The sequence below is a fragment of the Grammomys surdaster genome, unplaced genomic scaffold, assembly GCF_004785775.1.
Source record: "Grammomys surdaster isolate TR1022 unplaced genomic scaffold, NIH_TR_1.0 958, whole genome shotgun sequence".
Taxonomy (NCBI): Eukaryota; Metazoa; Chordata; class Mammalia; order Rodentia; family Muridae; genus Grammomys; species Grammomys surdaster.
In genome coordinates this window covers 7,207,366-7,235,107 of record NW_021605377.1, presented here as the reverse complement: position 1 = coordinate 7,235,107, position 27,742 = coordinate 7,207,366, and the positions used below count along the sequence as shown (strand labels likewise).

General features: G+C 41.0%; 1 pseudogene; it reads left to right on the top strand.

The window, feature by feature from the left end:
* Positions 1 to 3,696: 3,696 nt before the first annotated feature.
* On the top strand, positions 3,697 to 4,007 carry LOC114634400 (annotated as a pseudogene).
* The last annotated feature ends 23,735 nt before the right edge of the window (positions 4,008 to 27,742 follow it).

Genomic DNA, 27,742 nt, shown 5'->3' with positions numbered 1-27,742 from the left:
AAGTCCCTATTGCTGAAGACACCACGTACTTCAAGCACATGGTGCAGAAGCCATGAGTTGGATCTGACCTAAAAGCTTCCATCCTGAGAAGAAATCACTGCCACAAAGCCCCTATGTCAAGAAGGGTTTGAGTCCATTTTCCAACCAGAAATGTAGAAGTCAGACATGATTTGAGATGTAGTAACAGTAAATGTCACCAACACAACTATTAGTCTTAGTTTCATGGTACCGAAGGACCCCATGCAAGCTATGGTAGCAACCAACAGTCCTTCCAATCTATGACAACTGTGAACCACAATTATTAGCATGACACAATAAAATGGTGTGTGTACCTTCAAGGTTACCAACAGATCTCTAATTGGACTTAAGGCCTGCTCAACAAACGGTAAATCGTGCCTGGCTCTGGAAACTTAGTCAACTCCCCAGGGCTAGTGAACTCATGGGTCTTGGAGGAGAACTTACAGCTACCACTTTACTAAACAAGCATATTCCCTAACTAAATTCTAAATCTTTGTGCTTATGCCCACAGAGAGGGTAGACCTCACTCCTTATCAAGGGAACTTCTCTTTGCAACAGACAAAGAACATTAAAGAAAACCACAACAGATTAAAATACAGAATTGTGGGACCCTAGCCCAATGACACATCCACGACACAAGTCCTACACGGAAGGCTTAGGGATCATTTCAGAAGCGGGAGTGGGAAAGATTCAAAAGCCAGAGGAACAGGAAGTTTGCAGAGTAGTTTTTGTCTCTTGGAGATAGCAGAAGCCACACCCATAAAAATGTCACCTACATGGCAGGCTGAACATGAGCTGAAAAACGATGACACCAATAGACCTGTGACATGAAAAGAGCTCAAAAGGCCCCCACCTTGGACAGAGAACTACAGGAAACTACGAAATGCAAAGAGTAAGAAAAATAGTCTTCCCCAGGGGAAAAAAGATATTAATTCATTATCCAGTACTAAATAGTCAGTCCTAAAACATATACATATGAGTGACATGATATAAATGTAAAATAACGTTATATTTACGTATTTAGGAATATATATCCCCATGTATATACAGATATATATGTAACAATAAGAAAAAGAGGTCATGAATTTGAACAAGAGCAAGTTGGGGGTACATGGGGAGGTTTGAAGGGAAGAAAAAAGAGGGAGCAATGATATAAACATAAAAAGAAAAAGATTTTAAAAAGGATTCTTGTAAGTCCATCTTCACAATAGTAGTTCTGTGACCAGACATTGGGTTATTTACTAACACCTCTAAACCTCAATTTTCTTAGTTATGAAAAAGGCACATGACCTACATTGAACAGTGGTGGTAAATGCTAAAAAAGATAAAATGAGATGACTGATTATGATTAGTTTAACACAGGGGAATATAGAAGACTGTACTAAGCATTCGATTTTTTCACTGTTATTAACTCTATGTGTTCCCTTCAAATTCATGTGTCAAAGCCTTCAAATCCAAATGTAATAGCAGTTGAAGGTAGAATATGTTGGAAATATTTAGGTTTAAATGAGGTTAGTAGGGAAGGGAGTCAATGGGACTAATAGTAATGCCCATATTCTGCAAACGAAGGAAGCACCTCCCCTCCACCTGTTCCTCTCCCCTCCTTCTCTGTCCGCTTCTCCCTCATCTTTCACTCTGTACCTATGAAGAAAAGGTGAGCACAAAACTAGACAGAGAGCTCCCACCAAGAAACCAGCCATGCTAGCACGTTGCTCTAGAACTATAATATACAGGGATTTGTGATTTAAACCACCCAGTCCAAGGCATTTTTGTTATAGTAATCTGAACCAATAAGCAGTCCTCCCCTTACCAAGTTCTCAGGGTACACGTTCTTTGTTTGGGTGTGGGGAGCAGGGTACGGGGGGGTTCATGCAATACTAATAGGCAATTCCTCTCCAAGAAAAGACCACAAGATAATAATGAACTGATGTCATCTACAGGAAGCCTTTGGACTAGAAAAGAAAATAGCATCCAACAGTCCAAGAGGAAGATGACACTCTTTCTTAACAGTCGTTAGCAAAGATCTGATTCCCATAGGTAAGATGAGTAAGGGTTAGGGGGAAACTAGATCAGGTGCACTTATATAGTGAGCTATTTTATGGGAGGAAATGGGTGAAGAAAAGAAGTCATTGTAGTAATCTCATATCATAGATATAAAGGAGAGAGAGACAGAAAGAGTGTGAAACCTGACTGACTCTCTCTCTGTATGTGTATGCATATGCGCATGCATATGTGTATGTGTATATGTATAATGTGTGTGTTATAAGTGACTAGATCATAAGTGACACCATTGATGGCTTGATGCTTGATGGACTTATAACCTGAACGCACCACTTTGAGATGGAGACTCAAGATGTGGGGTGTACCTGGAGGAGGTGGGTCTGTGGGATAAGGCATTGAAAGACACATCTTGTCTCTGGTCCCTTTCATCTCTCTGCCTTCTGTCAACATGAAGAGAGTAGCTTTACTTCCATACATGTTCTTTCTCACCATGACCCATGAACGGTGGAGCCAAGCGACTTTGGACTAAAACATCCTAGACTGTGAGCCCCAAATAAAACTGTTTTAACCTGTGTATCACACATAGTTCGTCCTAGTGATACACATTAGCAATGTAGAGAGTGCCTATACTATGCCATGTACATAGAGCTGTCCCTTCCAGGCTATTCATTAGAACCAGATGGAGACTTTTCATAGTGCAGGTGTCCATGGCCAGAAGAAGATTTGCCTTGACAATAATGTCACTCAGGCTTTAGGGTCTTATTTGAATGGGTTTCTTGCAGTGCAAAGAGATATAACCATTATGTAGTGTTTTGTCTTAGTCAGTGTTCCATTGCTGGAAGAGACACCATGACCATGGCACCTCTGATAAATTCAAGCAAGCCAACTTGCTTGCTTATACACTGGTTAGGACTAGACAGAGTTACTTATGACAAGGTCTGACTGTAGATGTGACATACCTCTTGCTCACTTTCATAGACCAATCTGGATAACCAAATGTACCAAGGTCAGGCTCAGCTGACTGCTCTCACCTCCTCTAGTGCCCTTCTTATGAGACATGAAAATGAGGTGAGGGTTGCATAACCAAATTCTTGAATCACATCAGTTATAAACATCACAGTCACCTTCTCTTGTGTGAGTCAAAAAATGCTAGTCTGGACTTGCTATCGGAAGACAGACTGAGAGAGAAGAGTTGTACATTTTTTCCCACCCATCAAAAATCCAGAAATGATAGAACATCTACAGAAGGTTGGATAGTTACGTCTCCACGTGGCACAGGCTGTTCATGAGCTGCTTTTGAAGTTCTGGCTTCTTGATAAAGGGCTAAAGACATAGGAAAGTAAAATTCCTTATAGTATGCATAGGAAAGTAAAATTCCTTATAGTATGCTTTTTGCATAGGTATGTTAAGCTCAACATACAAGAGACCAGATCATAGAGACAGTCTAAAAAGGTTCTACTGGTTTTCCCAATCATGGGTAAGGAAGACAAATAATTAGTGGTGTACACTCCTTGACCCTAGAAGTGTTCCTTTGCCAAACAAGAGTCAAGATTTGAACTCAGGCTTTTCAGTCTTCGTGTGCTGGGTAGCAAGGTCGTGAAGAAAGGGGAGTGAGGTAGTACGGCCATTTCTTCCGCCTTCCGTCTCTGCGTCCTTCGCAGAACTTCCAGCAGCGGCATGTTGGGCCAGAGTATCCGGAGGTTCACCACCTCCGTGTTCCGTCGCAGCCATTACGAGGAGGGTCCGGGGAAGAATTTGCCATTTTCGGTGGAAAACAAATGGCGATTACGGGTTATGATGACCGTGTACTTTGGATCTGGATTTGCTGCTCCTTTCTTTATAGTAAGGCACCAGCTACTTAAAAAATAAGGATATTTAATTCATCCCTTTAACAGAATGAAGAAAGTTTAAGAGATATGATCTGAAAATTGGATTAAACTCTTGAACTCTTATATTAGAAAAAATTGTAAATAAACTAATGATATAAATAATAATAATAAAAAAAGATTTGAACTCAGATCAGACTGAACCCTGAGTTCAAGGAACTCAAGAAATGTCTCATTTGCCTACTTACTCCTGGCATGCCATATATTCAGCAGGGATGACTGTAGTCGCCACAGACAGAAACTATGTACAGGGATAGAGAACGGCCACCAGGATAGACGTGTTTGGCATCAAGGCTCCTGGCACAGCCACCACAAGCTGACCAGTCACAGCAGAGTAACAGTATGGGAACCTTTGTTCGAGTGAACTACCATCTACAAGTATCAATACAGCTGATTCGAAGCACACGTTCAACTCCCTTGGAAGCGGAAACTGGGAAGAAGGAATTCCACTTCACCAGGCTACCAAGTAGGAAAGATTCAGAAATCACTCAGTGTGTATCATGATCACCAAAGCAAAGATTCAGAGCAGATAGAGCCCAGTTGTGCAACAAGATACCCAGGCTGGATGCCCATGCAGCCCACTCTCCTGCGGGCTAGTTGACCTTCAGGCTCTGACTACAGATCTTACGGGGATTCTAGGTGTCCTCTGGGCTCTGGTACCTTTCATATCCCCTTTGAGCCAATGTCCCACATTTAGGGCCATTTCTTTCTCCCTACCTCCAGTTGTAGAATATGTTAGAATTTGTCCTTCTTTCAAAGTTCCTACTGGAGTAAATTTCATACATCTATTCCTCCCACCCCACCCTAGGACATCCTCTTAATTAATTCAAAATTTCTCAACTTTTTCTTATAGGCCATAATTTATTCGGTTTCATAGACATTTCTTTTGGACTCTATCTTTTCTCTCCAAACACCAGAGAGCTACACTGATTCTGATATTTTTCCATAATTTCTAACCCCGAACGACTCTGTGACTACAAAGGAGCTTTTAAACATCGTTGAGTTGAGTGGGGAGTGAGGATGTATAGGTGTTATTCACTCAGTCATTCATTCATTATTCATAAGCTACTTACTGAATGCCTTCTACTGCTTGGTTATTTTAAATCTACACAAAGTAATTCCAGTTCCAAAGAAACTCAATCTCAGGGAAAAGAAACATAAAGCTTTTGGAACTCCATGCTGTCGGGTTTACAGTAGGCAGTGGCTCTCAGCATTAGCTGCACAGTAGAGCCTGACAAGCACTCTAAGCAGAGACACCCACCCTAACTAAGAATACAGGGAATAAAAATCTCTGAGCAGGGCCTGTGTCCTGCATGGGTAGTTTTGTTAAACTGGTATCTACAAGGTTTAAGGGTCCCGTGGATAGAGGGACTTTCTCGGGTCCTAAAGAAGAAGTTCCTATCCTGATTAATAAGGTCTTGGGGTTTCCATTGCTGTAATGAACACCAAGACCAAAAAGCAATTGGATGGGGGAGGATGATATTCAGCTTATATTTCTAGATCATATAGTCCATCACTAGAGGGAGTCAGGACAGGAACTCAAGCAGGGTCCAGAACCTGGAGTCAGGAGCTGATGCAGAGGTCATGGACGGGTGCTGCTTACTGGCTTACTCCCCATGGCTTGCTCAGCTTGCTTTCTTATAGAACCCAAGACCACCAGCCCAGGTATGGCACCACCCACAATAGGCCTTTCCCCATTGATCACTAACTGAGAAAATGTCTTACAGCTAGATCTCATGGAGGCATTTCCTCAACTGAGGCTCCTACCTCTTCGATGACTCTAACTCGTGTCAGGCTGACACATAAAACCAGCCAGTACAGTATCTAAGGATCCCAAAGAAAGATGATCTATGAGCCAAATCTTAACAGACGGTTTTCTCAGTGAAGGGGTGGGAAACATATCCCAAGCAGGAAGGCCTGAGGTGAGTTCATAGACCATCGTGAGGTTCTGGGTCAGGTTTCGAGCTTTAGAGCATGTGGACTTCATGTACCTAGTGGACAGCAGTCATAGAGGAATTGGTACCCAGGAAATTACATGATTTATCTTATGCACATCTAAAGAACTAAGACATTATTTAGGGGGCGGATTTGACTTCCATCACAGCCTGCCTTTGTAAGAACTGTCTCCTTTTTTACTAAAATCTTTAAAATTGCCAGCACTCCCTTGGTTTCAGACATTACAAAGAGGAAACTGTGCCCATGAGTGATTTTCTTCCTCAGCCTTGCCTGAGCCACAGAGTACGTTTTCTCACTCAGGTAAAGAGGGGCCTATTGTTATTCTCAATGACGGTAAAGAAGGGGCTTAGCTCTACACAGCTTGCTGATGGTGTTAAGTCAAATACTGGGATGTTTTCATTGTTGGAAGTATTTTTTTTCCTTGTACCATGTTGTCATCCTTGCAAGGGAAAACACAGGAGTCAGAATTGCTGCAGATAAAATAGAATTTATTCATGAGAAGGAGCTTGAGCACTGAAGAAGTTAAGAAGGGAGGTACTTAAATATTCCTACCCCCAGCCCCAGCCCTGCCTTTCCAAACACCAAGCAACTCTGGAGTTGCTTTGGTTTATGTGACTGCTGCCACTATTGGTTGGGTCTTGTGTTTCTCTTGGTTCAGATATGAACTTTTCTTTGAAAGTACACTTCCAATAGAATCACAGTTCTACAGGGGAAAATCCAACCAGGAGGACAGAGGGAAATTAAAAAACGAACCCACTAACTTTAATGCACATTGTTAACTCTGAAGGTCTGGATTCAGAATATGAGATCTATGTTTCCCCTCCCCTGTCAGAAAAACATTCTTTAGAATTATAAAAGTTCCTCGGGAAGGACATAAAAGATATTAGGACTTGTACAAGTAATAACAACTAAAGTGATGTTTTCAGGCTGAAACACTGTGGCCCTGATAGACTGAGAAACTCCCCACGTCTCCCTCCAAAGACTTACTTGGTAGAGAAGCAAAGGCCAGATTCTTCATCTCCCAGCCTCGGGTTTGATTTACTTTCCATGACATTAGGTTATAGCAACTGAAATTTGAGGAAAAAAAAAAGCCATTCATCATTTCTATTTATAGTTATGGCTGGGGAAGCTATTGAAGGACATGTAAAAATCTGTAAAATATATATGTATGCATGTACACATGGACACATCCAGGGAAATGATTACACACATACACACACACACACACACACACACATGCGCTCACACACAGCATATCTTTCATGGTTTAAGAAAGAAAGCACAAGTTCCTGGCGATCCCATTTTCGACATGGTCTTTTGTTCGTTTCTTGAACAGCTGCTGCAGTGTGAGTCGGTGACACACACAGATCAAATTGCATTTAGGTGTGTCTAAATGACTGGGTGTTCTTGTTCTGGGTTCCCAAGGCTAATTATTATCTTTAACACCGTTTGATATGCTAAGTGAGGCTGCAGTAAGAGTCCTCACGTGTTTATTAGTCATTGCCATCACCACCCCTGGGTACTTTTACATCTTTTTTTGCTGCTTCCAAAGTGTCAGTAAATGATTCTATCTAAGCATCTGAAGATTGTCACAAGCAGCTTCCTACGTGGTTTTTCCTAGGAAATAAACCCCTAACTGGAACAATGATGGCAAAACCGTAACATCAGTACATACAATGCCCTGTCCTTCCTTCCTGTCACGTGCCCGGTGTGTAACCATAAGTGAATTACCCAATTTCCCTGTGCCTCAGTTGCCCTATCTGTAATATGGAGCAATTAGGATTGAGATCTCACATGGGCACTTTTGGATTATAAAGCAGGCTTCTCCAAGAAAGGGGGGGAAGGAAGAAGAGAAGGAAGGAGGTCTTGTGATGTGTTTCAACGTGGCTACCTGCAGTCGTTTTTCCATTCCTACGTAGTTTATTGATTGCCTAAAACTAAACCGATTATCTGTGTCGAGAATCTTTTGAAGCAATTCATGAAATGAGCAACTCGTTTCAATTTCATAATGACTCTAGGTCTTACCTGATGTCGCCATGCCTGTCTTACAGACTAACAAACAGACACAGAGATACAAAGCCATTCGATTCGAGTCTGGCAACTGTGAGATGGAGAGCCAGGGCTCACATACGACAACTAGTGCTGGGTTCTAGAATCCACTCTGCTATGTCCTGCAGAGGGGCCATGAGCCTGACAGAAGCAAAGGCAGCCAGAATCCTAAGGCTCTGTTCTCCAAGAGCACACTGACGATCCCTGAATGACTAGCAAGCCTTCTACCTGGGCTAACATGGAACAGAGAGGTCTGAACAATTTGTAGGAACATCAGGAAGTGCAAACCACCCCCCCTCCAACCTTCTGTGAGAATTCCTATCACACCCCACTAAGGTGGAGGTGGGGCTGGAGGCAAGGAAGAGAAATCCTCAGACCACACATGTCTGTCTGCTCCTGATACAGTTCTCCAGAAACAGTCCAAAGGAACACCCTGGGCATGTTCAAGACTTGATTTATTTAGTAGCAAACAGTGTAACTGCCAACTACAACCTTCAAACTAGCTTGACACAGTGCTCCACCCATCATTCAGAACTTGCCATTCCCACAAGCAGTGTGACCATGTACGATCATGTGTAGATTTCTCTGCTTGCTAAAACCTGCAGGCTTTCCTTTGTTCTCTGGACATGCAAGCAGCCATCTTTATATCCGTGTTCTGGACTGTAATTCTGCCGTCTGCTCCCAAATAAAATTCCCTTATTGATTGGTTTTTGACAATTCCTGCAGTTTTTTTGTCGTTCCTCCTCCTCCTCAACCCCCATTTCCTTCCCTTAAGGCAGCTCTAGGCAATAAACAGGAACTGCCTGGTCTTGATCACGAGGTTCTCTTGCCTCAGCCTCCAAGTTCAGGATGACTACAGTGCCTAGGGGCATCTCCACAGTTTCAAGCTGCCCTCTATAGGCCACAGGAATACCCTAAAAGGAGAACGATCAGCGACCATGTTTCTGGTTCTCCCCCATGGCACTTGCAAGACAAACACAGTGATCCCAAGCCCGTGGCCACCTTAGAATACTATTCTGTCACTTGCATAAATGTCTTTTTGGTGTGTTGTCAGGCAAATACCTGACACTTGGCACTCTGGAAATTCCTAAAACACCACACATTGCAGAGTCAATGATTTGACCATCTGTGAGCCTGCTTCCAACCAAAACCTGCAGGACTAGAAGCAAATCACCCTCTTTCACTCCACAGAGCCATCTTTCCCAAGGGTGGGACCTTGTGTTCCTTGTGTCCAGTCCAGTCTCTCATCTGTGTATTGTGACTTCTGCTTTTGCAAAACAGGACGTTGCTTAACTGGGTCCTTACAAGAGGAAACACAGCCCAGCAAGCAGAACAATGATTTGAAAGTCCTGGGTTCTATTTTCAGCTCCGCTGTTGTTGACTGGCTGTGCAGTCAGCCCTACAAAGGTCAAAAGCAAGATGGCCTTGTGCTGTAGGCTTTTTCTGTATGCACAGCTCTGGATGGAAAACAAATCAGGGAGCTGGCATTCAGCCTTAAGGAACTAGAGTCTTAGAAGAATAGATGTATAGTCAGGCTTTGCCTTCATTTTTAAATAAAAAGAACAGAATAAACCCTCTAGGAGGTGGAAGGGAGTGACGGGCTGGTAGAGAACAGGAAGAGGAACCTGATAACCTTTTCAATAAGAGAGAGGTGAAAGGATGGGTTGAATCCTTCAGATCAAATAAAGGCTCCTTGGCACATGCTGGATTCTCCTGTGAGGGATAAGGAAGAGACAAAGGAATCTGAGCTTTGACAGACTTCTGTGAACTGAGAGACAAAAACAGGTACCTGAGTGCCACCTGGTAGGGAACAGGCTGAGGACTGGAGGGGCTTAAGGGAAACCGGAAAGCTTATGGCCCCTTCTAAAGAAATCTGCACCAGCTCCTTGTTCCTCAGCTAAGCCAGCGACAGGGTCCTGAAGTGTTACTGTTTCAAGAGACGCTGACCATTGCCCTTTTTATCAGGACCTCCCTTGTCTTTGAATGAAGATCTCACTTTTAAAGTGATAGCGGACAGTCAAAAATTGGTGTATAACTTGAGCAGCGTCCTTTCCATGTCTCTTTAACTTGTTTATGGATGGGATTTCCTAAGAGTTATTGTTTTGTAATAATGGAGCTACTGCTTCTAAACCAAAGGGTATGAGCAGTCTAGAATGCCTGAGAGCTTAAAACGCACCAGCGCACAGGGCTGGGGAGATGGCTTAGCTGGTGAAGTGCTTGTTACACAGGCAACAAGGACTTAAGTTTGGATGCCCAGCACCCATGTGAGAAGTAACAAGACAGTTGTCTTAGAGTTACTATTGCTGTCGTGCAACACCACCACCGAAAGCACCTTGGGGAGGAAAGGGTTCATTTGCCTTACATATCCTGAATCAGACTCCATTGAAGCCAAAGCAGAAACTTCAACTGGGCAGGAACCTGGAGGCAGGAGTTGATTCAGAGGCTACAGAGGGGTGCTGCTTACTGCCTTGCTTCCAATGGCTTGCTCAGTCTTCTTTCTTGTAGAACCCAGAACCACCAGCCCAGGGTGATAATCAACCACAACTGGGCCCTTCCACATTCAATCACTAATTAAGAAAATGCTCTACAAGCCTACCTGATCTTAAAGGTGGCATTCTCTCAGATGACTCTAGCTTATATAAAGATTACATAAAACTAGGCAGGACAGCAATCCAGAAGGATATCCTAGCACAGGGGAGACACAGACAGGAGATTCCCTGATACTTGTTGGATAGCCACTCTTGGTGAATCCTGAAGCTGTGGGTTCATTGAGAGACCCTGTTTCAAAATCAGTGTGTCAATGTGACTTAGGACACGAGACGTTGAAATGCATGGGTAGTACATTCCCAAGCATGCCTTCCTACACATATGTGCATACACACACACACACGAATGGATACACACAAGACTTACATGTGAGTCTAAACACAATGATTCTGATTGAATTAGAGAAGCCTGTAGCCAGAGCACTGAGGAAGTGAAACAAACACTTCTTGGTTTTTCTAACACACAATCATGATCCACAGATGCTTCATTAACCATCTCTAGAACGTTTTAAGAACTTTTGGCGTTCTAATTTTTAAGTTGATAAAATGTACAGCCGATGTATGACAATGAATCAGAGAACAAACATTTGATATGGGCTGTTTTCTTTTTTTCCTCAACTGAGACTCAGTTGTTCAGCATCTTGCTTGCTGGGGACCTCCATGCCTTTCAGGTTCATTAAGAGCCAAGCTGACGGCAGACACTCACTAGGCAAAATGGGTATTGTTACAAATGTCAAACACAACAAAAAACCGAAGAAATGTGAACTTAAGCACATTTAAATATTTATGGGGAGAATTAATTTGTTGTCTGGTGGTCATACACTGGACCACCGAGCAAAGTACTCCTTTTATACATGAAACTCAATCTCTGTCCACATTCTAAAGGCCATAAAACTCACCACACGAAACTAGTAAATGAAGCATAAAAGTCATACTTGCAGAGATTTTGTTCTCTTTTGTTTTGTAGGCTGTGTGCATCATAAGTAACCCAATAAGTATCAGTGTTAGGTCCTCTTCTGGTTCTTATTAATCACTGGTTCCTCTTGCCATCTGTTCTATCTCTCATAATAAAATTCTAGTGTGGAGTCAGAATATTAAATCGTGGACAAAAAAAATGTTGCAATGGGGACATTTCTTAGGTCTAGATGCATTGGAAGAGCCCCCATTAAAGCTGGTGCCAAGGACTCCATCGTTGTATTTTCAAGGTTTATTTTAATTTTGTGTGCATTGATGTTTTTTGCCTGCATATATGTCTGTGTTGGACCTCCTGGAACTGAAGTTACAGGCAAGTATGAGCTGCCATGTGGGTGCTCGGAACTGAACCTGAGTACTCTGGAATAGTAGCTAGTGCTCTTAACTGCTGAGCAATCTCTCCATCCCTGAGTCCCTCATTCTAAAGCAAACTGATAGCTCACCAGTAGACGGACCTACTAGGATGGTGGTTCTCAATCTGTGAGTAGAGACCCCTGGAGGAAGCACATATCAGACATTTATATTACTATTCATAACAGTAGTAAAATTACAGTCATGAAGTAGCAACAAAAATAATTTTATGGCTGGAGGTCACTACAACACGAGGAACTGGATTAAAGGGTCACAGCTTTGGGAAGGTTGAGAACCACTATGCTAGAAGAACATGAGAATGATTCAACCAATGTTATCATATTGGCAACTTCCACCTAGCAATAGTGACTTTGAAGCTGGAACGAGCTGTTCTTTGGAATGCATTATAAATTCACTGAATGTTCTTGAGTGTCCTCCTCCTCAAGCCCCACCCAAACAGGTACCTTTCTTTTTTAACATAACTATTGAAAACACGTTCGGAAAAATAAAACCTCCTGGAGAGCTCGGTATGTGTTTTCTGTACTGTAAGTGCTGTGGCTCCTAATGTTGATTCATATCAAAGACACAGAATCAATGAGTAGAGGCTCTCTTCTCATGTCAGGGACAGGGCTATGTTGTCAGTAAGCAATACTTCCAAAATTTGGTGGAGAAAAAATGAGGACTTTTCTCAGGAAAGGTAGATGGGGTCATTTTGGAAGCTATTTCCTGTAAGGGTACCATAATACCTTACAGAAGCAGTTCTCACCTGTGGGTTGAGACCTCTTTGACAAACCTCTATCTCCAAAAATATTTACGTTACGATCCATAACAGTAGAAGGTTATAGTTATGAAGTAGCAACAAAAATAATAATTTACGGTTGGAGATCACCACAACACAAGAAACTGTATTAAAGGGTCACAGCATTAGGAAGGTTGAGAACCACTTCTTTAGGGAATAAACCACCAGAAACCAAGAGTATAACAAAGCCCAAAGCACCTACCCCGAAAAGGCATAGCTGGAGTAAAAGAAAAAGTTACCCAAGGATGACTTGTGATGTGGGGAAAGAGAGAGATTGTTTAGAATAAACAACCATAGCAAAACTCAAAATACCCATGAAAGGAAAAGCGTGTGTGTGTGTGTGTGTGTGTGTGTGTGTGTGTGTGAGAGAGAGAGAGAGAGAGAGAGAGAGAGAGAGAGAGACAGAGAGACAGAGAGACAGAGAGACAGAGAGACAGAGAGACAGAAACAGAGAGACTCAGGAGATGCCGCATCTAATCAGATTGAAAGTTTTTATTGTACCTCCCTGCCTTCCTCTGGTGCCCCACGAACTTCAAAGAGGTCAGAAATCACAGCTGGGAAAGGAAGAGCTAGAGAGGAGAAAGGAAAGAAAGTAGTTTGGTCCTTGGCAAGGTTTTCACTCCTGGGTGGTTATGGAATTCTAACAATAGCTGGCCGAAGGTCACATGGCTCAGCCCTCACACTAGGGAGCTCTCAACCTTGGAAACAGGTGTTCTTCGGTTTTTTTGTTTTTATTATTATCTGTTAGTATTCAGAAATGGCACTAGAGACCAAAAGTTTGGGGTTGTTCTGTTTTGGTTTGTTTGTTTGTGTGTGTTTGTTTGTTGTATTAGTGGGTCCTAGGAGTTCAGTTTAAGTTTGGTGGTGAGAAACGTCACCCAAGAGCTCATGTGTTTAAATATGTGGTCTCCAGTTGGCATTGCTATTTTAGGAAGTTATAGAACTTGTAGGACAGGAGCCCTATTAGAGGAAGTCCATCAATGGGGTTGGGCTTTGAGAGTTCATAGCCTTACCTCACTTCCAGTTCACACTCTTTGCTTCCTGTAAATGGTTGAGCTGTGATCTTTAAGCTTCCTGTTCTAGCCACCATGTCTATTCCTATGCAAACATAAGCTATAATAAGCTCTTCTTTTAGTAAGTTGCTTCGGGTTATATTTTGTCACAGCAAAAGAAAACTAATGAATGGTAAATAGCTCAAATAGCAAATCTGTAGGGACAAAAGCAAGCTGCTTTCTAGTTGTAACCTACACAGACTAACTTAGACAGCAAATCAATTTTTCTTGACTAGTGTGCTGGCTACTCTGTCAACTTGACACAAGTTAGAGTTATCTGAAAGGAGTGAACCTCAATGGAGAAAATGGCTCCATAGGATCCAAATTTTCTCAATTAGTGATTGATGGGGGAACAGCCTAGCCCATGGTGGGTGGTGCTATCCATGGTCTGGTGGTCCTGGGTTCTTTAAGAAAACAGTCTGAGCAAGCAACAGGGAGCAAGCCAGTAAGCAGTGAGAGGCAAAACCTTTTAAGTTCAGACTCCATTTTAGAGAACCTAACCTAAGTTTAAACTCAGGTAAACTAGCAGACTGGTATATAGCATTAGTTTCCAAGTTGCCTCCCAACAAAACTCAAGCCTATCTTGAGTCTCTAGGCTAATCCCCAACAAGATTAGTGTCTCCAGGTTACACCCTCAACAAGACCAGCATTTCCAGGTTATTCCTCCAACAGATCTGCACCCACAGGCTACAAGCCCACCCCCTGCCTAACGACCACCAATGCAGAGGGGAACAAAAATTAAGTTTTTGATATGATTCCTAACACCAGCCAATTATGTTAAAAGCCACAGTAGCTTTCCAATTAAATGCTTGCACACTTACTCCCTGCTTTGCCCTATAGATACTTGGGGCATCCCCACCACCAAAACAGTACTGCATGATGGTGGTGTGTTGGAGGGGCCAGAGATAGCTCAAATAGAATAAAGACCCTGTTATGAGTTGCATCAGATTGACTCCTGTCTGGTTTTTGGGGGGGGTCACTAACATTTTCTTGGCAGTACAGCAGTACCCACTCATAACCTCTGCATCATCTCTTGCCTCAAGGTTCCAGTCCTGTTTGAGTTTCTGTTCTGATTTCCATGATGATAAACAGTAATAATGGAAGCATAAGCTGAATAAACCCTTTCTTCCCCAACTTGCTTTTTTGTCATGGTGTTTCATCACATTAGAAACTCTAAGATAGACAACATGATTCTGTAGTGTGGGCACAATTTTACAAGAGTGCACTGTGGCATCATGGTCGTCTTTTAAAATCCTGGTCACTGGAATGTGTTCTGGGTGCTCACAGATATCATGGGTTATGTCAGTGTAATGCAGGACAGAAAATACTCCCTATAAAACAGCTTCATGGGCTAAGATAGTGTAGAAGAAATGTATTTAATAAAAAAAAATTTTTTTCTGTAGGCCTTCTCAAAGCCTTCAATAAAATAATCTAGATTGTGAATCCATAAGAGGTGGTATCTGGCATATTTTCAAACTAATTTGTCCACAGAATATTATTTTCCCTCAAAACTGTAGGTTTTCACTGAACTCACAACTGCTAACATCTACCATGTACAGGCATGGAAGGTATATATTAGATATTAATTGCAACTATTGAATTAGCTCTTTCCTGGAAAGAACCTGTAGGCTCACGAGTTGCTTATTGCGGTCCTGTGTTTTTAGTTTGGAATTTTCTTCAGAGATATTTATTCTATGCCATTTCCCAAACCATTTGTCTCACAGACAAACAGGAAAAAAAAATGGTCTGAGGAAGATGTTGACTTTATTTAATAGAGATGTGTATGGGTTTGTTTGGTTGGTTTGGTTTGTTTACATTCCTAACTATTGTATTTAAAAAATACTCCTGTCGCTTGTTCTCTTTATTCTTCATCCATTGTAAATGAGTGTGGAGCCCATGATAAAGGTCTGAAGTTACTCGTCTCTGTTCTCCTGTCCCTTGGATCTGATACCTCTTCCTACACCAGACATCAAATCACTACACTTTTTTCTCTCTTCCCACTCAGAGAAGATCTGGTATCAGCTGAGTGAATTTGTTTAGAGTTCCTGGCAAATATTTTAACAAAGATCTTTCTATGTTGTTGCTTAATGATGAGAAGCTTTAGAACATTTATCCTCTTCATGAGTCTAACATACATGCACTCTAACATACACACATGTGTGCACACTCCCTCCTTCAAAACAGGACAAGAGAGTGTCTCTTTCTTGAGAGTGAAGGAAGAGAGCTATGATATTTGATAGGAATTCCTCAACCTCAAGGAATACAACTTCGAGGCTATTCTCATCTGAGAGTCCTGTATGTAGTCACTTTCCTCTAGATCCAATAAGCAGATCCATATTCAATCATCCTGAGGTAAGCAGTAAAACATGCCCGAACCCACAGAACGCTGGTTAAAACAGTGATGTGCCATAATAAAGTCTGGCTTCCTACATCATGAAGATGAGCAAGAATTTTTGAGCATGATTGAGTAGTCATGAAAATATCAGATGTCAAAAGAAGCCTGAACATAGGTACATAAACATTATCCGCTCCTATGCTGGTCACCATAGGGTCAGTAAGGACCTTCCATTTCATCGGGACACTGAAGTTGTCCATTTTTTTGTGACCCGCAATGTAGTCCCTTACTCTGCTCCCTCTGTAAACAGTTGACTTAATTATTCCAAGTTTCCCTCCAGTTACTTGATTTTTCTATCCCATTGGTGTGGGTCTTAGGCATGCCCATGTACAAAGCCTAAAAACATAAGCTTGATTATGACAAAGCAGTTAAGTTCTTAACTATTGAATTATTAAAATTGACCTAAGAGAGTGGTGGCACATGTCTTCAACGCCAGCACTTGGGAGGCAGAGGCAGAGGGATGTCTGTGAATTTAAGGCCATTCTGGGCTATACTGCAAATGCCAGGCCAGCCAGAGGACATAGCGAGATCCTCAAAAAAAGGAGTTGATCTATAAAAAGCACTTGAATAAGATGTTAGTCAGCCTTTCCTCACTCTAACCAAAGTCTGAGGTCGTTGGCTTCTGAAAGAGTGGCTTTATTCCATTTTGGAGATTCAAGTTCATGACCAATTTTCTGTGTTGCTCTGGGGCCTGAGGTGAGACAGCCAGTCACAGTGGACATGTGACAGGAAAACCACTAACCCCAGTGTTGCCAGCAGCTGTTGCTACCCTGCCTATGCCCCAGGAATGGGCTGCACTACCAGCTCCCTCCCAGCTTCCCTTGAATCCATGGATAAAAGACACACACACACTGGTTGCTCATTTTCAACTTGCCTTTGGACACAATTGTTGGTCGCTACTATCTCCCACCTGGAAAAGCAGGTCTTTATCAATATTCTTATCTCTGCCCCTCCCTTCTGCCCTAAACTTAGTTACTCAGTTACATCTTTGACGTCAGCCTGTGGGAAGGGCCCAGGAGGCCTCTCCTTTTTGAGATCTCACATTTGAGAAATGGTCAACATTTCTCCTTCAGTAGCCTGAAGAACTCGCCTCTCCTCCCTTCCATCTGTCTCTCTTCTTCCAGGGACCCGGAAGTCCCATCTATTTCTTCCGCTTGCAATTGGCCCATGGCTTCTTTACTGACAGATCAAGAACCAATTGGGGAACAGGACAGCATCAGAAGCACCCCCTCATCCCCAGTGCACGAAATCAAAAGGGAGAAGAGAATAAGACTGATTTCCCTTCTTCTCTCTGCAGCCACATCCACACTGACTACCCACGGCCTAACGCATCTCTTTTTCTCTAATTTTTGATCTTCAGCCCAGGCTGGCTTAGAACTTATGGTAGAGACCTCAACCCTGAAATCATCCTTCCTCAGCCTCCCAAGGGCTATGATTCTAGGCATGTACCATCATCCCAGATTGCGGACCTAGTTCTTAAATGTTCCATTACTTTCCAACACCAGCCTGAGAGTAATCAAGACCCTTAATCGTTGGATTCTGAGAACATTTACGGTACAAGGTATTAGAAGCAGCCTCAGATCCTTGACTCAGTCAATGTATTTTTCAAATATTTTGCGCTCATATGAGACAGGATATTTAGGCCACCACCATCTAAGGGAATAGTAATAGTATTTCATTATACTTTTACTCTTGTCTTATACAATTTATATTCCACATAAAATAAATAACTTTTAAAAATCAGGGTACTTATTTTTTGGGCAAAATGTAGTAATGCCCCTAATGTCATAATTAGAAAAATGAAAGAAAAATAAACACGTGCACACATGTACACAAATGCATGCACACGTTGCACACACACACATATAAAATTTCACATTTTGAACCAAACAGAGTACAGTCCTGTGATTCCCTACAATAAAGGAAAATCATGGGGTGACACAAAGGATGTGACCATCCTAGCTATCCCGTTTTGCCTGGCACTTAGAGGGGTCCTAGAACACAAGTCTTTCAGTGCTAAGTACTGGATACATTCTTCACCTCAAAGCCTTGTGCTTATGACAGTAGGCTGCTTGGGGGAAGCTGATAGGGAATCATACAAGGTTTGCCTATCCAAGTGAGTTGAAGAAATGGTGACAGATTTTTAGAGAAGCCAGGAAACTAGTATTGTAGAAGTGAGTACCAGAATATAAAGAAAGCTGAAGAAAGAAAGAAAAGAGCTCTTCAGATACACAAAAGGGTCCCCTTAAGGCCCAGGTTGAGGTCTGAAGTGGACGTTCATAACAGGCAGCTTTCTGAGCTCGACGAGTGAGAGGATAAAAAAGATGAGTTACAAAACCCTTGGGGTACACACAGAGCTGGTGTTCATTTATGATCCCAAGGCCAAGAAGGGAAATATTTCATAGCTCAATAGACATGAGGTCAAATCCTCAAAGGGCCACTATTTTAGTAATGGGAGTAAGATATCTCTAGATTAATAACTTCTGATACGATCCAGCTGCCTCCAAGCAACCCAGCTGTGTGCCCAAACTGAACAACACCATGATTGCTAAGGTTACTTCAAGAAATACAACAAGGTCAAGAACGTAGGAAGAAGTCAATTAACAGAAAAGAGAAAAGGCCAAGATGTTCAAGGTAGCAGACATGGACTCTAAAACACTTATTGTATATATTACTTGTATGTTCAGATACGGTATGCAAAAATTAGGCATGATAAAGAGGAAGCATAAAAATACAAGAATACTAAAAAATGTCTGTAGGCCAAAAATATGCTGAATATAAAATGCTCCTCAGAGGTGTGTACCTGACTAGACACCATAAAGAACACATCAGCTAACTTGAATATAAAGCTTGAGATTCCAAAAAGACCAAAGATATAAGCATCTCTGAGATATGGGACAGTAACACTGATGATAACACTAACATCCATGTAACAGGAGTTTCTGGAGGAGTTAGGAACAACAAAAAACTTGAAAGAGTGAAGGCCAAAACTTTATAAAAATTGATGAAAACTAGAAAGCCAAATGTGCTTGGTTGGGTTTTAATTAACTTGACATGAACCAAGATGTCACTAAGAAGAATGAATCATAATTGAGAAACGGCCTCCCTAAGATTGGTCTGTAGGCAAATCTATGGCTGCATTTTCTTGACTGTTGATTGATTTGGGAGGGTTCAGTGGGGATGGTGCCACCATCCCTTGATGGGTGGCTTTAGATCCTGTAAGAAAGCAGGCTAAGCAAACCATGGAAGCAAGCCAGTAAGAAGCATGCCTCCTTGGTGTCTGCCTCAGTTCATGGTTCCAGATCCCTGCCCTCTTGACTTCCTGCCCTGACTTCCGTCAGTGATGGACTGTTACTTGGACATATAAAATCCTTTCCTCCCCAAGTTGCTTTTGGTCATGGTGTTTCATCCCAGCAAGAGAAACCCTAAGACACTGAAGAACCAAAAAAATTCAAAGAATCTAAGAATAGTAAACCTCAGCAGAGAAGCCAAGAAAAATGGTAAAGTTGGGGATAAGATAGCAATGGAGAGAAAATCTTATAAACAACCGTAGGGGTTGTGTGGATATCACAGATGGAAACAAAAATAAGAGCCTGCCTGTCTTTCTTATAAAAAAGAAATAACTATTCAATCCAAATGACAATAGAAAGATATGTTTAAATTATTAAAAATTAAAAAAAACCCAAAAACTTCAATGGAGATTTCTTTATATGGTGAAAGTATCTTATTAGAAACAAGTTAAAGGAAGATTTCGTACAGACAAAAGGAGAGATGACTCATTATCCAAAAATGGGAACTTGAACAAATATTGAAAAAAAAATATTTGTGTCCAGAAAATGTGTTTTCATCATAGTGGCAATGTCACGGTGGTGGGAAGCCTCCATCCATGGCTACATGAATATGGGGCAGAGGTTCTTTCTTTGCCATAGAAGAGTACGAAGATGTGTGTGTGGGCAGGAACCAGGCCTGCTTCCTGTGGCTTATGGTCCAAGTCAGGCTTCATTTCCTAGATCCTCCACACCCTTCAGAATATACTACAGCTATCCAAATACAAATTTGGGGGGGGGGATGGCATTTCAGGTTTAAACTAACTACTAGTGTATATATGAAAGACATTAATGTATTTCGTCACAGGTAGAAAATTGTCTATTGTCTAAAACATACCACTTTATAGATTTCTAAAATTAGTAACACAAATATTTCAATAGTCATACCACATCAGCCCTGATCAGAGGAAGGCTGACAGATGAGGGAGATGAGAGAGGTTAATGGAGAGAAGCATTGACTAAACCTAACTTTATATTGTTAAACAATAAATATGTTCGTTTTTTAAAAAAATAAAACAAAGCTGAGCCCATTGCATTAATACATGACATTTTATAGTTCTACCACTTATAGTAGGGAAGGTAGGTACCCCATTTTTGTAATTGATCGTGAAAGGAGAGAATCAGCAAGTCTGTAGAGGATTTGAATGATGTTATCAACCACTTTTACCTACAGCCAACAATGGGTGATCATCCTTGGCAAGGGCACAGAGTGATTCAACAGGACAGATAATATTTTGTGTAAGTTGACACACCAAGTATGGTCTCTAAATATTAGAGAAGTAAACTCAAATTAAGCAGCAGACATGTATAGTTAAAACAGCAATCCCCTGTAAATACCTGGAAATTACCCTATAGGGAAAAAAGGAAGTCTCAAAGACTCTGAGGAGGTATGAGTATAATGGGAATAAGCACACAACATATCAAAAATAACAGACTGTCACTGGAGCAGGGCTCAGAAGGCTAGTGACTTTAAACAAGTGTTTCCATTACAAAGGAGAGAAAATCTCAAGTCGATTGTTCTCAGTTTCACTAGGAAATCAGAAGAAGAAGAAAGAGTAGACCCAAAGTAAGTGGAAGAAATAAACAATAATACATATATGTTAATAAAAGCTACCTTCATTGAGCATTTATTGAGGTCTGGGCATTGTCTGAACTACTTTATGCCCACTTTTTAAATGACCACAATTGGATGCTAGTTAAAATTATTCTGATTACTTTCCTTATTTCTGATAAGAAACTGGATCTGATTGAATTTCAGTGATATCTCCAACTTCATACTCAGCTAAGAGCTGTAACTGTAATTTTGAACTCAGACCTCTACACAAACATATTCAGTAAACTATAGGTCTGTAGATTTTTATACAGCAAATTTATATTATTAAATATTTTTATTATCTGCCTATCTTATACATATACACACATTATATATACAATATATAATATATGCAATGTGCATATACATGTATATGTATATGCAATATAATATATTATATATATTATAATATATATTATGTTATAATATATATATATAATATATATATGCAATGTGCATATTACATGTATAAATTCACATACACTTCCAGTTCTTTTTTTAACCAGGAGGCTATCCTGCTAATTTTCTGGAGACTGGTTTAGAGGTCAGTCCTTCATACTATCATCTTTGAAAATTGTCCTTCCAGTGAAATGATCTGCCATGAAGGACACCCGTGGAAGCAGATGTGACTAGAGCCATGAAAAATTTCCATTTGTTCCTAGGAGTCTTTCCAGCTATGTGTCCTTGGGTCATGGAATCATGGATGAGCAGCTGAGTCTCACTGTGTGTTCCATGGCCATTAGAATTCATTAATGTTAATACTTCTTCAAAGGGAGAAATCCAGCTTTCCTAAAATATCAGGACATCAAACCTACGTTTTTAACACAATAAATCAAAAGCACCCCCTCTCCTAGCACAAAGTCAGAAAGATCCTGTGTCTGTGACTGCTCTACAATTATTGTGTCACATCAGACAAGTTACCTTTCCAGGTCTGCAAACTCTCAGCTGAAAATGGGAGTGGGAAAGCTGTCCCAGTGTTCTCTTCTTCAGTCTGCTCTGCCCTTTCTCTCCTACACTGTTGACAGTTGTGACTGCTTTAACAAGATGAGCCTACTATATTCAAGTCCCAGGGTGTATAAAGGTTAAAGTGAAACCATATTAGTGACCTGCTCCAAACATTTCAATGGCTTCCCATTTGTCCAAATTAAAACTTTTTTCCTGTCAGCAGCCATGCAAAATTAATCCCCCCTGTTCTTTTTTTCTCAAACTAGCATTCCTCTAACTTGAACTTTTTTCTTTGGTTCTGTCAGTTTGCTAAAGATGCCTCACAAAGTAGCATAGACTTGGTGGCTTGAACATATGCATTCCTTTCTCTGTCTACGCAATACTTTTGTGTTGTGACATTTTCAAACATAGCAATCACGGAGCCTATAAATTCTTCTCCTCACTGTCTAATCTTGCAGTTCTAGAAGGCTAAGATCAATGTGTCATCAGGCTCAGTTTCTACCGAGACCTCTCTCTATGGCTTCTAGGTGGCCACCTTCCTGCAGGATTATCATGTGATCTGTCCTTTATACATGCACCTCCAAGGTGACTCCCTCTGTCTCCAAAACTACTGCTGCTGCTGCTGCTGCTGCTACTACTACTACTACTACACTTCCTTCTCTTCTTCCTCCTCCACCTCCTCTTCCTTCTCTTCTTCCTACTTCTCTTCTTCCTCCTCCTGGTCCTTTTTCTTCTGCCTGTACATTGTAAGAACATTATTCAGACTGGATTAAAGCCATATTAATGTCTTTGCTATGTGCACTCAAAAGAATAAACATCCTACTGTTGAACATAACTTTTTTTAAACCACTACTCTAAAGATCCTATCTCCAAGTGTATTATAGTGTGCTAGATCACATGGCTTCAAACCTGGGGTGGATGACACAATTCAGTCCACAACGCCTTCTACACTCTGCCCCAGCCAAACCAGCTTTCTGTATATTCTTGGTCTTGTCTCATGCCCTTTGCCCTGGATATCCTTCTTTCTTGAAACACTGCAAAGTACAATAGCATCTACTGTATGCTAGTAACTTTAAGGCCATTCCCATGCTTCTTTTTCAACATGTTTTCTTAGTTTTCTGGGTCTTTAATCAGAGACCACGTTTACTGTTCAGCTTCCCTTGTTTTCCCAACCTAGTTCTTGTCTTTACTTCTCAAGAGACTCCTACTGGCAGTGCTGGTTCATCCATCCCAGAAAAATGCACTGGATGCCAGGTAACCTACCAAATTCTCTTCAAATCTAGAGATGTGCAAGAAACCATCAAGATCAGGATCCTTTAGATTTAATAAGTATCATTGTGGTGCACACCAAGTCGGCCCACAGCAGGCTAGAGAAAGGACATTTGGGAGGCAGAGTTCAAGACAGGGTTTTTCCTATATAGCCCTAGCTGCCTTGAAACTCACTCTGTAGACCAGGCTAGCCTCAAACACACAGAGATCTGTCTGGTCTCTGCCATCTTAGTGCTGGGATTAAAGGTGTGCACTACCACCACCTACAAGGAAGGACAGTGTAATGACTATATACCAGGAAGGTTTCTAGAAAGAGTTGGTAGTAGAGCAACGGTTTAGAGGATGAAAATGGACACCCTTATAGTTAAGAAAATGAATTTTTCTAGACTGCGTTAATATCATGCATGAAAATATCAAAGCACAAAGCAATATGACATGGACAGAAAATAGACAACCAATATGAAATAATGGGGCTTTGTGGGTATAAGGCTAGGACATTTAAAACTGTATATCAATATATCATATTTTGAAAATCCTAGAAAGTGTGTCCAACCAAAGACCCAGGTTATATCCATCCTGAGGTAGTGAGGAAGACAGCCCAATACAAAATTGTAAACTTACTTAAAACATGGGATTTTTTTCTTGATTTTTTTTTTTAAAAAATCTCTATCTGTGCTGTTCTCGAGCATAAACGTTTTAGATGGCAACATTATATCACAGTGTCAAAATATTGGACTCATCTGGAATCTAGAAAGCAATGCAAAGTTCTTAACAAAGGGATAAATTGATGATATTTCTAATTTAAAAAGTCCTTATTGAAGAGGACAAGTTCTAAGACAGCTCTTGACAGAAGAGATGAGTTAGGATATCACAGTAATTCTGTTAGGAAGAAACATGGCGGCCCAGAATCAAGACAGAGGCAACACAATAAGAATGTAAGCTATAGCTAGATGGTATACAAAAGAAAATCTACAGAGTTGGTGTCTGGTTCAGAGCAGGGAGATGAACAAGAAAAATCTAAATCTAAAATAACTTCCACGTTTCAGAGGTTGTCACTAAAAAAGATGACATTCTCATTAATTATGAGGAAAAGAAATGTTTGTAGATATATTGAGTATAGACACACATAAGATATATTTTTAAAAATCTACTAAGCAGTGTGTTAATCTCTGTAAACATCAAATAAGGATTCGCACTTGAGGACAAGAAAAGTCTCAGGTGGTTGACACCTGCTATTACCTTTTCCTCCGTGACAGAGTTCAAGCTACACATTGTAATCTCAATCAATGCAAAGGATACTTTTATATGAGATTGCTTTCATGTGATATTAGGTATTACTAAAGAGAAATAAACATCAATGACCCCCAACCCTTTTTCAACATTTCCTAAAGAAGAGATGTATTTTGGATTCTCCAAATGTGGGTGGATGACTCAGTGGAACATGGGATAAACATTGACCATGCTACAGTAACAGCATAAAAATTTCGTGATCCCATATTGTAAAAGCACATATACATGCTTAAGGCCAATGTAAAATGCTTTCCAGATACCCATGTGTGTTCATCCAACTACACAAACCAGACAAAGGATATATTTTCTTTTTCTGTTTACAGATGAGGACACTGACTGTCAAAGAGATTAAGTGATATATGCATGGTCATACTTGGCCTTTAGTATTCGAGGCAAAGCCTACTGGTTTGTAATCCTGCTTTTCCAATACATCAAAAAGGTGATCCCAGAAAACCATGCTAATGATGGATATGTGATCTGTTCCCTACAATGATTTGACAGCGACAGAAATTTAATCATTTAACCATTTTGGGCTTTTCCACTTACCAATGAAAGTGCAAGTAGAAACTATTGAACTTGATACTTTCACATTTCTCTATTGGTACTGTTTAATGGTTATGGACATTAGAGACATATGTGTCAATCATACAATACTTCAAAATGTAGCCCTTTAAAGTAGAGTAACTCACAAAAGGGCCCCAGTTATCTTCTTGGCTCTAAAGGGTTATTAAACCTGGACCTCTATTTTCTACCTGACTTATTAAGAAAAACCGAATTTTGTATGAATCGTGATCATTAATATTTCATCAATTCTGTTGGGAATTCTCTAAATGTCAATTTCCTGAGCAGAGATTTTGAGATAACATGCAGATCATGTCACTAAGAAGTAGAGGCACTAGTGGCACAGGAAATTGTAGGGAGTGGTTCTGATGTTAAGGTCCTGTTCCCCAATTGGTTCTTGATTGATCAATAAAGATGCCAGGAGCCAATTTCTGGGTAGAAGGAAAGATGCAGGACTTCTGGGTCCCTACAGGCAGGCTAAGAGATCCAAGAATAGGAAGGGAAATTTTGCCATGCTTCAGAAGGAGTAAAGATGACCAGCCATGTGAGATCTCAGGTAGAGCAGCCATAGGCCTCTTCACCAGGCAGGAGATTAGAAACACAGTGAAGCAGAGGGCAGTTTTGTGTTGTTGAACAAGGAGAAGGAAACTGGGACACTAAGCTAAGGGCAGATTAAGAGGTGCTGAGCTAAGAGTATTGAGAAGAGCATGCTAGCTGCGGGAGATTAGAAGCACCCAGCAATTGAGCCAATAAGGCAGATTGAAATTGAGCTACATGTGTGTCTGTGTTTTTCATCCAGGGATCCAATATTCTCTGAGCAGGGGCTGGAACTTAAAGAGGGTAACAAAAACTACATGCTACATGGGGCCATCTGCAAAATGCTACATTTTAAAAGCTGGAATTGTCATGTTATTTAAGTCAGTTTACAGTATTAAAAATTGCCATCCCATGTAGATCTTTAGAAGTCTTTATTATATGTGCATGTTTCTATATTATATTTTTTTATTCTTGTGGTGTCTCAGGAATGTAGTATGAAGGGTTCGTAGACCAGGTTTTTGATTTTTACATAATCTGCAGGAAAGTCATCTTTTGTAAATGGAAGAAATAACATTAGCATCTCTGCGGAGGTGGCAGTGTATATAGAGAGAAGCTGAAATGTTTTCAGCTGTATCTACGGAATACTTTAAGTTAAAAAGAATAAAATAACCTCTCTTTTTATGGTTTGGTAGCAATGTTAGGTAATATTATGGCTATATTATGCAGTATATGTATTACTATTAAAAGCCATGCCACACCATACCTGCCTTTCCATTAGATATATCAAGAATAAATGAGAAGCAATAATCCAGAAAAATGACATCAGAAGTTGATCCACTGAAACCTTCTTGTGTTAATCTCCACTTTAATAAGAGAAACTGGGGTCTTGGGATATGGCTTACTGCTTAAACCACTTGTCACACAAGCACAAGGAGTGGGGTTTGAAGTCTCAGAACCCACATAAAAGCTGCGTGGGCATGGCATCCCATCTGTAACTCCAGCCTCAGAAGGTAGAGAAAGGCATACCTACAGCAAACTGGCTAGCATGACTAGTCATACCAGCCCCCTCTGGTTTTGATTAAGCAAGGAAGGATGATTCCTAATGTCGGCCTCAGGCCTCTGCATGCATTCACAATCATAAACATGTGCTCATACACATACAGGCACATTACAAACACGTGATAAATGGGTGGAAGATGAAAATAAAGTGAAATTGCCCCTTCCTTCTTTTTTTTCTTCCTTCTTTCCTTTCTTCCTTCCTTCCTTCCTCCCTCCCTCCCTTCCTTCCTCCCTTCCTCCCTGCTTTTTCTCTTCTCTGTCTCTCTGTCTCTGTCTCTGTCTCTTTCTCTGTCTCTGTCTCTGTGTGTGTGTGTGTGTGTGTGTGTGTGTGTGTGTGTCTGTGTCTGTGTCTGTGTCTGTGTCTGTGTGTCTGTGTGTATGTATGCAGGTGTGCTCAGTCATGTGAATGTATGTATGGAAGCCAGAGTTTGACATCTGTATATTTTCATTCTATAAATATATAAAACTTAATATATGCCTTCTCTTTTGACACAGCCTAGGAGACTATGTTCACTGTAACCTCAGCTCCTTCCACTTTCCTCAGTAACTCTATACTTTTCCAGTTCCCAGGACAGCTCAATTTTCGTTCATTCCTCAGGGCCTTTATAGATAGCTCCTTTCTCCCAATCTGCAATATCACAATGGTCCCCTTGATTGATCCCTTCCTTTCTTCTATACTACTTCACGTGTCCGCTGTTATCTCTCTTCTCCAGCTCCACCAATGCCACTACCATATCTGCAATGGACGCAGTGTGGCTCACACATCACAGGCTCTCAGCACATAGTTGGCAAATGACAGGAATTTCTATTCAGATTTTCAGGTGCTATCTTTATTCTCACATACCTTTATCTACCCAAATGGCGTCATTTCTATAAATAAGGAAACCATTACTGTTGTAGTTTGAATGGCCAGTGTCCCTCACAGGCCCATGGGTTTGATCACTTGGCCCCAGCTGGTGGCTATGTTTAAGAAGGTTTAAAACTTTAGGAAATAGAGCCTTACCAGAGGAAGCCGGTCAGTGGTAGCAGGCTTTGAGGGTTTATAGCCCAGCTCCATTTTCTGTTCACTCTGTGAATCCTGACTATGGGTGTGATGTGACCTCCTGCTCCTGCTGCCATGCATTCCCCAATAAGAT